This window comes from Pan troglodytes, chromosome 19 (genome assembly GCF_028858775.2).
Source record: "Pan troglodytes isolate AG18354 chromosome 19, NHGRI_mPanTro3-v2.0_pri, whole genome shotgun sequence".
Classification (NCBI taxonomy): Eukaryota; Metazoa; Chordata; class Mammalia; order Primates; family Hominidae; genus Pan; species Pan troglodytes.
In genome coordinates this window covers 64260308-64270901 of record NC_072417.2, presented here as the reverse complement: position 1 = coordinate 64270901, position 10594 = coordinate 64260308, and positions in this window count along the sequence as shown.

Below are 10594 nucleotides of genomic sequence, written 5' to 3'. Positions count from 1 at the left end.
AAATGAATAAATATTTGTTCCCTGCTTCTGATGTGTGAGGCTGTTGATGGGCAATAGTTACTATGCTTAGGTTTTCAACTGGCTCTGTTGCCCCTACTAAAAATAAACCACAGGGTGTTAGGGCTGAGTCATTTTCATACATGAATATGTGGAGGAAAAAAGTGACAAAGGTCACAGGGGATCTATGGATTATTTCCTTTCTGACCAGACACCACCCCTTGTTCCCAACCAGCCCCTCTTTTTCTGTTGTATTTCAGATAAGCTGTAGACCTTAAATAGAACATATATTCCACAGCATGTTATTGTGTTCCAGTTTGTTCATATCCTGTTCTCTGCTTGTGGATTGAACTTGTCCTTAGACCTGGGATTTTTTTGTTTTGTTTTGTATTTGTTTTTTTTTAGACGGAGTCTCGCTCCATTACACAGGCTGGAGTGCAGTGGCATGATCTTGGCTCACTGCAACCTCCACCTCCTGGATTCAAGCGATTCTCCTGCCTCAGGCTCCCAAGTAGCTGTGATTACAGGTGTGTGCCACTACGCCCGGCTCATTTTTGTATTTTTAGTAGAGACAGGGCTTCGCCATGTTGGCCAGGCTGGTCTCAAACTCCTGACCTCGGGTGACCAACCTACCTCGCCCTCCCAAAGTGCTGGGATTACAGGCGTGAGCCACCGTGCCCAGCCTAGGCCTGGGTTTTTTATGTTTTTGAGGAATAATGGTTGATGTTAGCAACACTGATAACTGGACTTTGCAGTTTGCAAAGTGATTTCATATACATGGTTTCTTTGGAACAGTTGGTCATCCCCCTGGTGATGGGGCAACTTGGGGACAAGTTCCTGGTATTCGTTTAAGGTAGTAAAGTCTTATTGGAACAGGACTCATCCTAGGGTTTTGTTTTAGGGTAGTTTTTCTATTCAGCTTTTGGGGATTATTTCTCACCTTCTTGAACCTCCTTTTTCCACTCTCCTCTCCCCAGGGCCAGTGCCCTCATTTTGCTTTCTGCTCAAAGCCTTGAACCCTTTAGGCCCTAATTTCCTCAGCAATAAAATGGGAGGAAAGGTTGGGAAGAAAAATACTAAAGTTCTTTCTTTCTTTCCCTCCCTCTCCCTCCCCTTTCGCTTTCCCTTTCCCTTTCCCTTTACTTTCTGACGGAGTCTCATTCTGTCACCCAGGCTGGAGTGCAATGGCGTGGTCTCAGCTCACTGCAACCTCCGCCTCCTGGGTTCAAGAAATTCTCCCACCTCAGCCTCCTGAGTAGCTGGGACTACAGGCACGTGCCACCATGCCTGGCTAATTTTTGTATTTTTAGTAGAGACAGGGTTTCATTATGTTGGCCAGGCTGAGTCTCCAACTCCTGACCTCAGGCAATCCGCCCACCTTGGCCTCCCAAAGTGCTGGGATTACAGGCATGAGCCACTGCGCCCGGCCCCAAGTTCTTTCTTAATCTTCATTTTTCTCCCCAAATTTGCTTTCCTAAGAAGTAGTTATATAAATCCCAAAATTAGCTCAGGTTTCTTTCCCTTACCCAGCAAAATTTGCATTCCCTTAGGGGAGATTATTTCAAATAGCTATTTGGTAGAAACAGTTGACTAAAGAAAATATAAAGGGTAGGCCAGGTGCAGTGGCTCACACCTGTAGTCCCAGCAGGTGTGAACTACTGCACCCAGCCTATCTCCTTTGAGAGGCTGAGGCAGGCAGATCACTTAAGCCCAGGAGTTTGAGACCAGCCTGGGCAACATGATGAGACCCCCGTGTCTACAAAAAAATACAAAAAATATATATCATGGGTAAATATTGGGCCAGCTATGGTGGTTCACACCTGTAATTCCAGCACTTTGGGAGGCTAAGGCAGGAGGATCAATTGAGGCCAGGAGTTCAAGTTTGCAATAAGGTATGATAGTGCCACTGGGAGTGCACTAGAGTTAGCCTGGATGACAGAGTGAGATCCCGTCTCAAAAAAATAAAAATAAAAAGGGTAAATGTTGGATGATGTGTTTCACAAAATAATTCTTCCTAGGAGTATTATTTACAAATAAAACTTTACTACATTTATAAATTAATGACTTTAAAAGATTTGTGCAGCCACTATTATTTTTTGAGATTCAATCCAGAAGTATCTCAAACCAAAGGAGTCCAAAATGAATTCACTGTTTTATTTTCAAAAGCTGCTTTCCTTCCTGAATTAGCTATTTTGATTGCTGGGACCACCATTTACCCATTTACTCAAACCAGAAATCTCTATCACCCTCTAAAACTACCAAGGTCTGTTCATTAGATCTGTCAAATGTTTCTCATACCCAAACCATTGCCATTATATTAATATTAGCATAGAGGGGCCGGGCACGGTGGCTCACACCTGTAATCCCAGCACTTTGGGAGGCTGATGGGGGGCGGGTCGGGGGGGGGGGCGTGGATTCCAAGGTCAGGAGTTCGAGACCAGCCTGGCCAATATGGTGAAACCCCGTCTCTACTAAAAATACAAAAATTAGCAGGGTGTGGTGGCAGGCACCTGTAATCCCAGCTACTTGGGAGGCTGAGGCGAGAGAATTGCTTGAACCTGGGAAGCGGAGGTTGCAGCAAGCCAAGATTGAGCCACTGCACTCCAGCCTGGGTGACAGAGCAAGGCTCCATCTCGGGAAAAAAAAAATAATACACATTAGCATAGAGGATGGGGAGGCATCTATGAAGACTAGACAGACAGAGATTGAATGCAAACAGAAAGATCTAAGTAAGATCAGCTTAAACATATGCACCAAGACTAGCACCAACCACAGCTTTGTTGTTGTTGTTGTTTGTTTGTTTTTGAGAGAGGGTCTTGTTCTGTCACCCAGGATAAAGTGCAGTGGCACAATCATAGCTCACTGCAACCTCAAATGCCAGGCCTCAAGCAATCCTCCCACCTCAGCTTCCCAAATGCTGAAACTATAGGCATAAGCCACCACAACTGGTCTCACTTTTTAGTCTGGAAGATTGGCGAGATGGAAGCAAAAAAACAGGAATGGGCTAGGCGCAGTGGCTCACGCCTGTAATCCCAGCACTTTGAGAGGCTGAGGCAGGTGGATCATGAGGCCAAGAGATCGAGACCATCCTGGCCAACATGGTGAAACCCCATCTCTACCAAAAATACAAAAAATTAACTGGGTGTGGTGGCGGGCACCTGTAGTCCCAGCTACTTGGGAGTCTGAGGCAGGAGAATCACTTGAACCCAGGAGGCGGAGGCAGAGGTTGCAGTGAGCTGAGATTGTGCCACTGCACTCCAGCTTGGCAACAGAGCAAAACTCCAACCCAAAAAAAAAAAAAAAAAACAACAGGAATGAAGAGAATAAAACTGTCAGATATGTGCCCACATTTGGAAGTCCAAGTTTCATCCCAGAGAGTAGGAGATGGGCTGGATAATGGAAAGTAATCCTGAGGGCCCTACCCTCTTCTCATTTGGGGTTCAGAAAGATGCTGCCCTGAAGACCACCCCATACCAATCTAAAAAACAAGCGTATCAAACTGGCTGTGCTGTGGGATCAGGCCATGGAAGGCTCAGAGGTTTATCTTTCCCCACCCTAGCCTGGATGCTGGGGTAGGGTGGGTGGTAGATAGCAGGTGGCTCTGAGGAAAGGGTTGCAGTGAAGGCTACCATCACAGCCACACTTCAGAGATGACTTGGGTAGCATTAGAGTCAAAGGTGGCCAAGTTATACAGGGAACAATGCGAAAAGAATGGATTCTGAGTTCTAGTAGCTCACAGCTACAACTCTCAAGGCCAGTTGGATATTCAGAGACCAAGAAAACAAGGAACATTGTTTTGAGACCAGAAGACAGAGAGCAAAGGTCACTATATGAGAGCAAAGGTCACTATATGAATCCAAAGACTCCATAAATCTTTATCCACCTTGATCAAGTAACAGAAGCCATATTCCACTCCCATACTTTTTTTTTTTTTTTTTTTTTGAGGCAGAGTCTCGCTCTGTCACCCAGGCTGGAGTGCAGTGGCACGATCTTGGCTCATCGCAACCTCCGCCTCCTGGGTTCAAGTGATTCTCCTGCCTCAGCCTCCTGAGTAGCTGAGATCACAGGTGTCTGCCACCATGCCCAGCTATTTTTTTGTACTTGTAGTAGATACTGGGTTTCACCATGTTGGTCAGGCTGGTCTTGAACTCCTGGCCTCAAATGATCCACTCACTTTGGCCTTCCAAAGTGCTGGGATTACAGGCATGAACCACCACAGCCGGCCTATATTTAGCAAATTTTCTTCTTCTTCTTTTTTTTTTTTTTTTTTGAGACGGAGTCTTGCTCTGTTGCCCAGACTGGAATGCAGTGGCGTGGTTTCAGCTCACTGCAACCTCTGCCTCCCGGGTTCAAGCAATTCCCCTGCCTCCGCCTCCCGAGTAGCAGGGATTACAGGTGCCTGCCACCATGCCCAGCTCATTTTTGTATTTTTAGTAGAGACGGGGTTTCACCATGTTGGCCAGGCTGGTCTTGACCTGACCTTGTGATCCTCCTGCCTCAGCCTCCCAAAATGCTGGGATTACAGGTGTGAGCCACTGCGCCTGGCCATATTTAGCAAATTTTCTTCTCTCTCTCTCTCTCTTTTTTTTTTTTTTGAGACGGAGTCTTGCTCTGTCGCCAGGCTGGAATGCAGTGGTGCGATCTTGGCTCACTGCAACCTCTGCCTCCCGGATTCAAGCGATTCTCCTGCCTCAGCCTTCTGAATAGCTGGGACTATGGGCGTGCGCCACCATCTACAGCTAATTTTTGTATTTCTAGTAGAGACAGGGTTTCACCATGTTGGCCAGGATGGTCTTGAGTTCTTGACTTCGTGATCCACCTGCCTCGGCCTCCCAAAGTGCTGGGATTACAGGCGTGAGCCACCGTGCCTGGCTCATATTTAGCAAATTTTCTATAGTGAGTATGCATTTCTTGTATAATTGGGAGGGAAAAACCCAAGCAACCTGAGGTAGGAGGCAGGGACTGGACTCCAGAGGCAGAGGTTGGACACTGGACCAAACTGAGGACTAGCTTAAAGAAGCCCCAAGGCAGAAGCAGCTTTCTATAAGACACACCCACCAGCATGCCCTGTCAGTTTACCATTGCCATGGCAACACGCGGAAGTTACCACCCATTTCCATGGCAATGACCCAACAACCCAGAAGTTACAACCCTTTTCCTAGAAATGTCTGCATAAACTGCCCCCTATTTTGCATATAATTATAAGTGGGTATAAATATGAGTGCAGAACTGCCTCTGAGATGCTATTCTGGGCACACTGACTATGGGGTATCCCTGCCCGCTAGGAACAGTACCTCTGCTGCTGCTATACACTGCCACTTCAATACAAGTTGCTGTTTAATACCACCAGCTTGCTCTTGAATTCTTTCCTGGAGGAAGCCAACAACCCTCCCTGGCTAAGCCCCAATTTGGGAGCTTGCCTGTCCTGTATCAAACCTACTATTTTGAAAATATGTCTTTTATTCCCAGATGAATGCAACTCTATGTGTACAAAGTATACTGAGAGGTGGTGGTGGGCCTCCTCTTCATCCACTCAGCCCAAGTCAGAAAAAGTGGAGAGAGAAAATAGACCTGCACACAAATATGACCAACATTCCTTGGCCCCATCAAAAACAGCCTCAATACTGGGATTCCTGCTTCAACCATGTGTACAGCCTCTTCTTAGAGGCAATTCCAGTGAATCCAAAGCTCTTGGGGAACAGGGAGTAAAACAGAATAGTTATTGTCTAGAGGCCTTCTAACTTCAACCTGGATACATTTACCCATCTTGTTTTGGCACATTAAAAAGGCTTTCAAGGACAGACATAGTGGCTCACTCCTGTAATCCCAGCACTTTGGGAGGCTGAGGTGGGAGGATCACTTGAGCCCAGGAGTTTGAGACCAGCCAGAGCAACAGAGCCAGACCTTGTCTCGATAAAAAGTAAAAAAATAAACTAGCCGGGGTGGTGGCGTATTTGTAGTTGGTAGGCTGAGGTGGAAAGATCCCTTGAGCCTGGGAGGTCAAGGCTGCAGTGAGCAGTGATCGTGCCACTGTACTCCAGCTTCAGTGACAGAGTGAGACCCTGTCTCTTAAAAAAAAAAAAAAAAAGGCTTTGGCCAGGCATGGTGGATCACGCCTGTAATCCCAGCACTTTGGGAGGCCAAGGCCAGTGGATCACTTGAGGCTTGGAGTTCGAGACCAGCCTGGCCAACATGACAGAACCCCGTGTCTACTAAAAACATAAAAATTAGCTGGGTGTGGTGGCATGCACCTGTAATCCCAGTTACTCAGGAGGCTAAGGCATGAGAATCGCCTGAACCTGGGAGGTGGAGCTTGCACTGAGCTGAGATCTTGCCACTGCACTCCAGCCTGGGTGACAGAGTGAGACTGTCTCAAAAAAAAACAACAACAAAAAACTGAGGGCAGTGGCTCACACCTGTAATCCCAACACTTTAAGAGGCCAAGGGGGGCAGATTGCCTGAGGTCAGGAGTTTGTGATGAGTCTGGCCAACATGGTGAAACCCCATCTCTAGTAAAAATACAAAAAAATTAGCTGGGTGTGGTGGCGTGCACCTGTAGTCCCAGCTACTCGGGAGGCTGAGGCAGGGGAATTGCTTGAACCAGGAAGGCAGAGGTTGCAGTGAGCTGAGATTGCGCCACTGCACTCCAGCCTGGGTGACAGAGCGAGACTCCGTCTCAAAAAAAAAAAGGCTTTCAAAGGAAAAACTGAGGACTCAGAAAAATACCCTGGTGCTTTTCATTCTGAGCCTGGAATTCCATAGCTAGACTGCCTCACCAAACATATGTTAGTTTGTACCCAGTGATGAATTACTTATCATTTCACACTGCCATGACCAGAGGGCCTTGTGCCCGGGGAACCCCATCTTCTCTTCCTTTTTCAGTGACTCTCTCCTTGCAGGTGGGAAAATGTCATTTGTGAAACCAGAGAAATTGATTCACATAGAAATAACTGTATATGTTCCAGAAGGCTGGACAAACAACAGGACTAGTAATTTCAGCCTTTCAGTGATTATAGTTATTATGCTTAGGAAGAAACTCCTCCCTTCCTGCTCTCATTAACTGCTCCCCTCTGCTGCCCCCGTGACTGTCCTCACTACTTTTGCAAGGCCAAGGAATCTCTTGAAATGGAATTTCCTTCCCTGTAGGAATCAAAAGTAAACACTTTACTCTAAAGTCCACAAGATGACCTATTTTTCCTTAACAACTCTTAGTTAATGATACTCTCATTGTGGGTCAGGGGTGGAAGTTGGGAATCTATCCAGCCAATTGAATATAGGAGGTAGTAGTACTGCCTACATAAGAAGGAGTTCACTAACGGGACTCAATATCAAGACCCTGTCTCCTGTCTGTCATTACAACCTATTATACAAGAGAATCATAGGATTTTAGAACTGCAAAAACCCTTTACAGGCCAGGCGCGGTGGCTCACGCCTGTAATTCCAGCACTTTGGGAGGTCCAGGTCGGTGGATCACGAGGTCAGGAGATCGAGACCATTCTGGCCTGTAACATGGTGAAACCCCATCTCTACTAAAAATACAAAAATTAGCTGGGCGTGGTGGCACATATCCGCAATCCCAGCTACTTGGGAGGCTGAGGCAGGAGAATCGTTTGAACCTGGGAGGCAGAGGTTGCAGCGAGCTGAGATCGCACCACTGCACTCCAGCCTGGCGACAGAGTGAGACTCCATCTCAAAAAAAAAAAAAAAAAAGGGGGCGGGGGAGCTAGGTATGGTGACTCACGCCTGTAATCCCAGCACTCTGGGATGCCGAGGTGGGCAGGTCACCTGAGGTCAGGAGTTTGAGACCAGCCTGGACAACACAGTGAAAACCTGTCTCTACTAAAAATGTAAAAATTAGCCGGGCATGGTGGCAGGCGCCTGTAATCCCAGCTACTCAGGAGGCCAAGGCAGGAGAATCACTTGAACCCGGGAGGCAGAGGTTGCAGTGAGCCAAGATCGTGCCATTGCACTCCAGCCTGGAGGACAAGAGAGAGACTTCATCTCAAAAAACAAAACAACAAAAAAATGCCTTTACAGATTTTTCTTTTTTCTTTCTTTCTTTCTTTCTCTTTCCCTCTTTCCCTTTCTTTTTTTTTTTTCTCTCACTCTCTTCCTCTTTCTTTCTTTATGGAGTTGTGGTATTGCTCTGTTGCCCAGGCTGGAGTGCAGTTGTGCCATCACAGCTCATTGCAGCCTCAACCTCCTGGGCTCCAGTGATCCTTATGGCTTAGCTTCCCAAGTAGTAGCTGGGACTACAGGCCAGCATCAGCACAACCTGGGCTTTATTTTTTATTTTTATTTTCAGAAATGCTCTGGCTATGTTGCCCAGGCTTCTCTCAAACTCCTACCCTCAACTGATCCTCCCACCTCAGCCTCCCAAAGTGCTGGGACAGATTTTCTAATAAACCCCTTCATCATACGGATGAATAAGCTGAAGTTTACAGCCCTTATCCTTGTGACTGTCACTAAGTGGGTAATCAGTAACTACTTACTCTTTTGTTTATGGCCTAAGTTGTTCAAAATGACCAGTCCATACTAGAATACAAGGTTCCTAATTTCAACACCAGTTTCTTTCACCTCAATCATACTGAGTGATGTGCTTTCATTGGGTCTACTATAAAAATCATTATAGCCATAAATTTTATTTATTTATGTATTTATTTGAGATGGAGTCTCGGTCTATGGCCCAGGCTGGAGTGCAATGGCATGATCTCAGCTCACTGCAACCTCTGCCTCCTGGTTCAAGTGATTCTCCTGCCTCAGCCTCCCGAGTAGCTGGGATTACAGGTGCATGCCACCATGCCTGGCTAATTTTTCTATTTTTAGTAGAGATGGGGTTTCACCATGTTGGCCAGCTGGTCTCGAACTCCTGACCTCAAGTGATCTGCTCGCCTTGGCCTTCCAAAGTGCTAGGATTACAGGCATGAGCCACCACGCCCCACCAGCCATAACTTTTACTTCATTTTTTAAAACAGCTTGAGATATAATTCACATAGCATATGATTCACTCATTTAATGTGTAAAGTTGAATGTCTTTTAGCATATTTTCAGAGTTGCGTATTCACCATTATAATCAATTTTTAGAACATTTTCATTATCCTAAAAAGAAACCCCATACCTATTAGCAGGCACTCCCATTTCCCCTCATCTCACCCTCTCATGCCCCTCAGACCTAGCCAATCACTAAATTCACATTTCATACGAATGGAATTGTACAATATGTGGTCCTTTGTGACTGACTTCTTTCACTTAGCTTTTTCAAGATTCAGCTATGTCTCTGGGCATGGTGGCTCACGCCTGTAATCCCAGCACTTTGGGAGGCCAAGGTGGGTGGATCACCTGAGGTCAGGAGTTTGAGATCAGCCGGGCTAACATAGTAAAACCCTGTTTCTACTAAAAATACAAAAACTTAGCCGGGTGTGGTGGCGCACACCTGTAATCCCAGCTACTTGGGAGGCTGAGGCAGGAGAATCGCTTGAACTTGGGAGGCGGAGGTTTCAGTGAGCTGAGATTGCACCATTGCACTCCAGCTTAGGCAACAAGAGCGAAATTCCATCTCAAAAAAAAAAAAAGATTCAGCTATGTCATGGCATGTACTTAAAATTTTTGTTTTCTTTTCTATTCTTTTTTTTTTTTTGGAGACGGAGTTTTGCTCTTGTTGCCCAGGCTGGAGTGCAATGGCTCGATCTTGGCTCACCACAACCTCCGCCTCCCGGGTTCAAGTGATTCTCCTGCCTCAGCCTCCTGAGTAGCTAAGAATACAGGTGCGGGCCACCACGCCCGGCTAATTTTGTATTTTTAGTAGATACAGGGTTTCTCCATATTGGTCAGGCTGATCTTGAACATCTGACCTCTGACCTCAGGTGATCCGCCCGCCTCGACCTCCCAGAGTGCTGGGAGTACAGGTGTAAGCCACCGTGCCTGGTCAAAAAAAAATTTTTTTTTTTTTTTTTTTTGTCAGGGATGAAGGTCTCACTATGTTGCCCAGGCTGGTCTCCAACTCATGGCACAAGCCATCCTCTTGCCTCAAACCTCCCAAAGTGCTGAGATTACAGGCACGAGCCACCACACCTACTCCCCTCCCCTCCAACGACTTTCTTTTTATTGCCAAATAGTAGTCCATTGTATACCTATGTCACATTTTATCCATTCATCAGTTGATGGTTATTTAGCTGAATTTTATTTTAACTAAATGTTATCTCCGATAACTGGCAGAAGCTTAAAATCAAGACATAAGTGTGTATCTTTCTATGTTGAACGTATACCTAAAGAAGTATACTTATTAGGAATGACAATTAAAATCTCGTACTTGAAAAATCGATACTTTTTTCTTTTTTCTTTTTTCTTTTTTTTTTTGAAATGGAGTCTCATTCTGTCGCCCAGGCTGGAGTGCAATGGTGTGTTCTCTGCTCACTGCAACCTCCGCCTCCCAGGTTCAAGCTATTCTCCTGCCTCAGCCTCTTGAGTAGCTGGGATTACAGGTGTGCACCACCATGCCCGACTAATTTTTGTACTTTTTAGTAGAAACGGGGTTTCACCATGTTGTTCAGGCTGGTCTTGAACTCCTGACCTCGTGATCCACCCGCCTCAGCCTCCC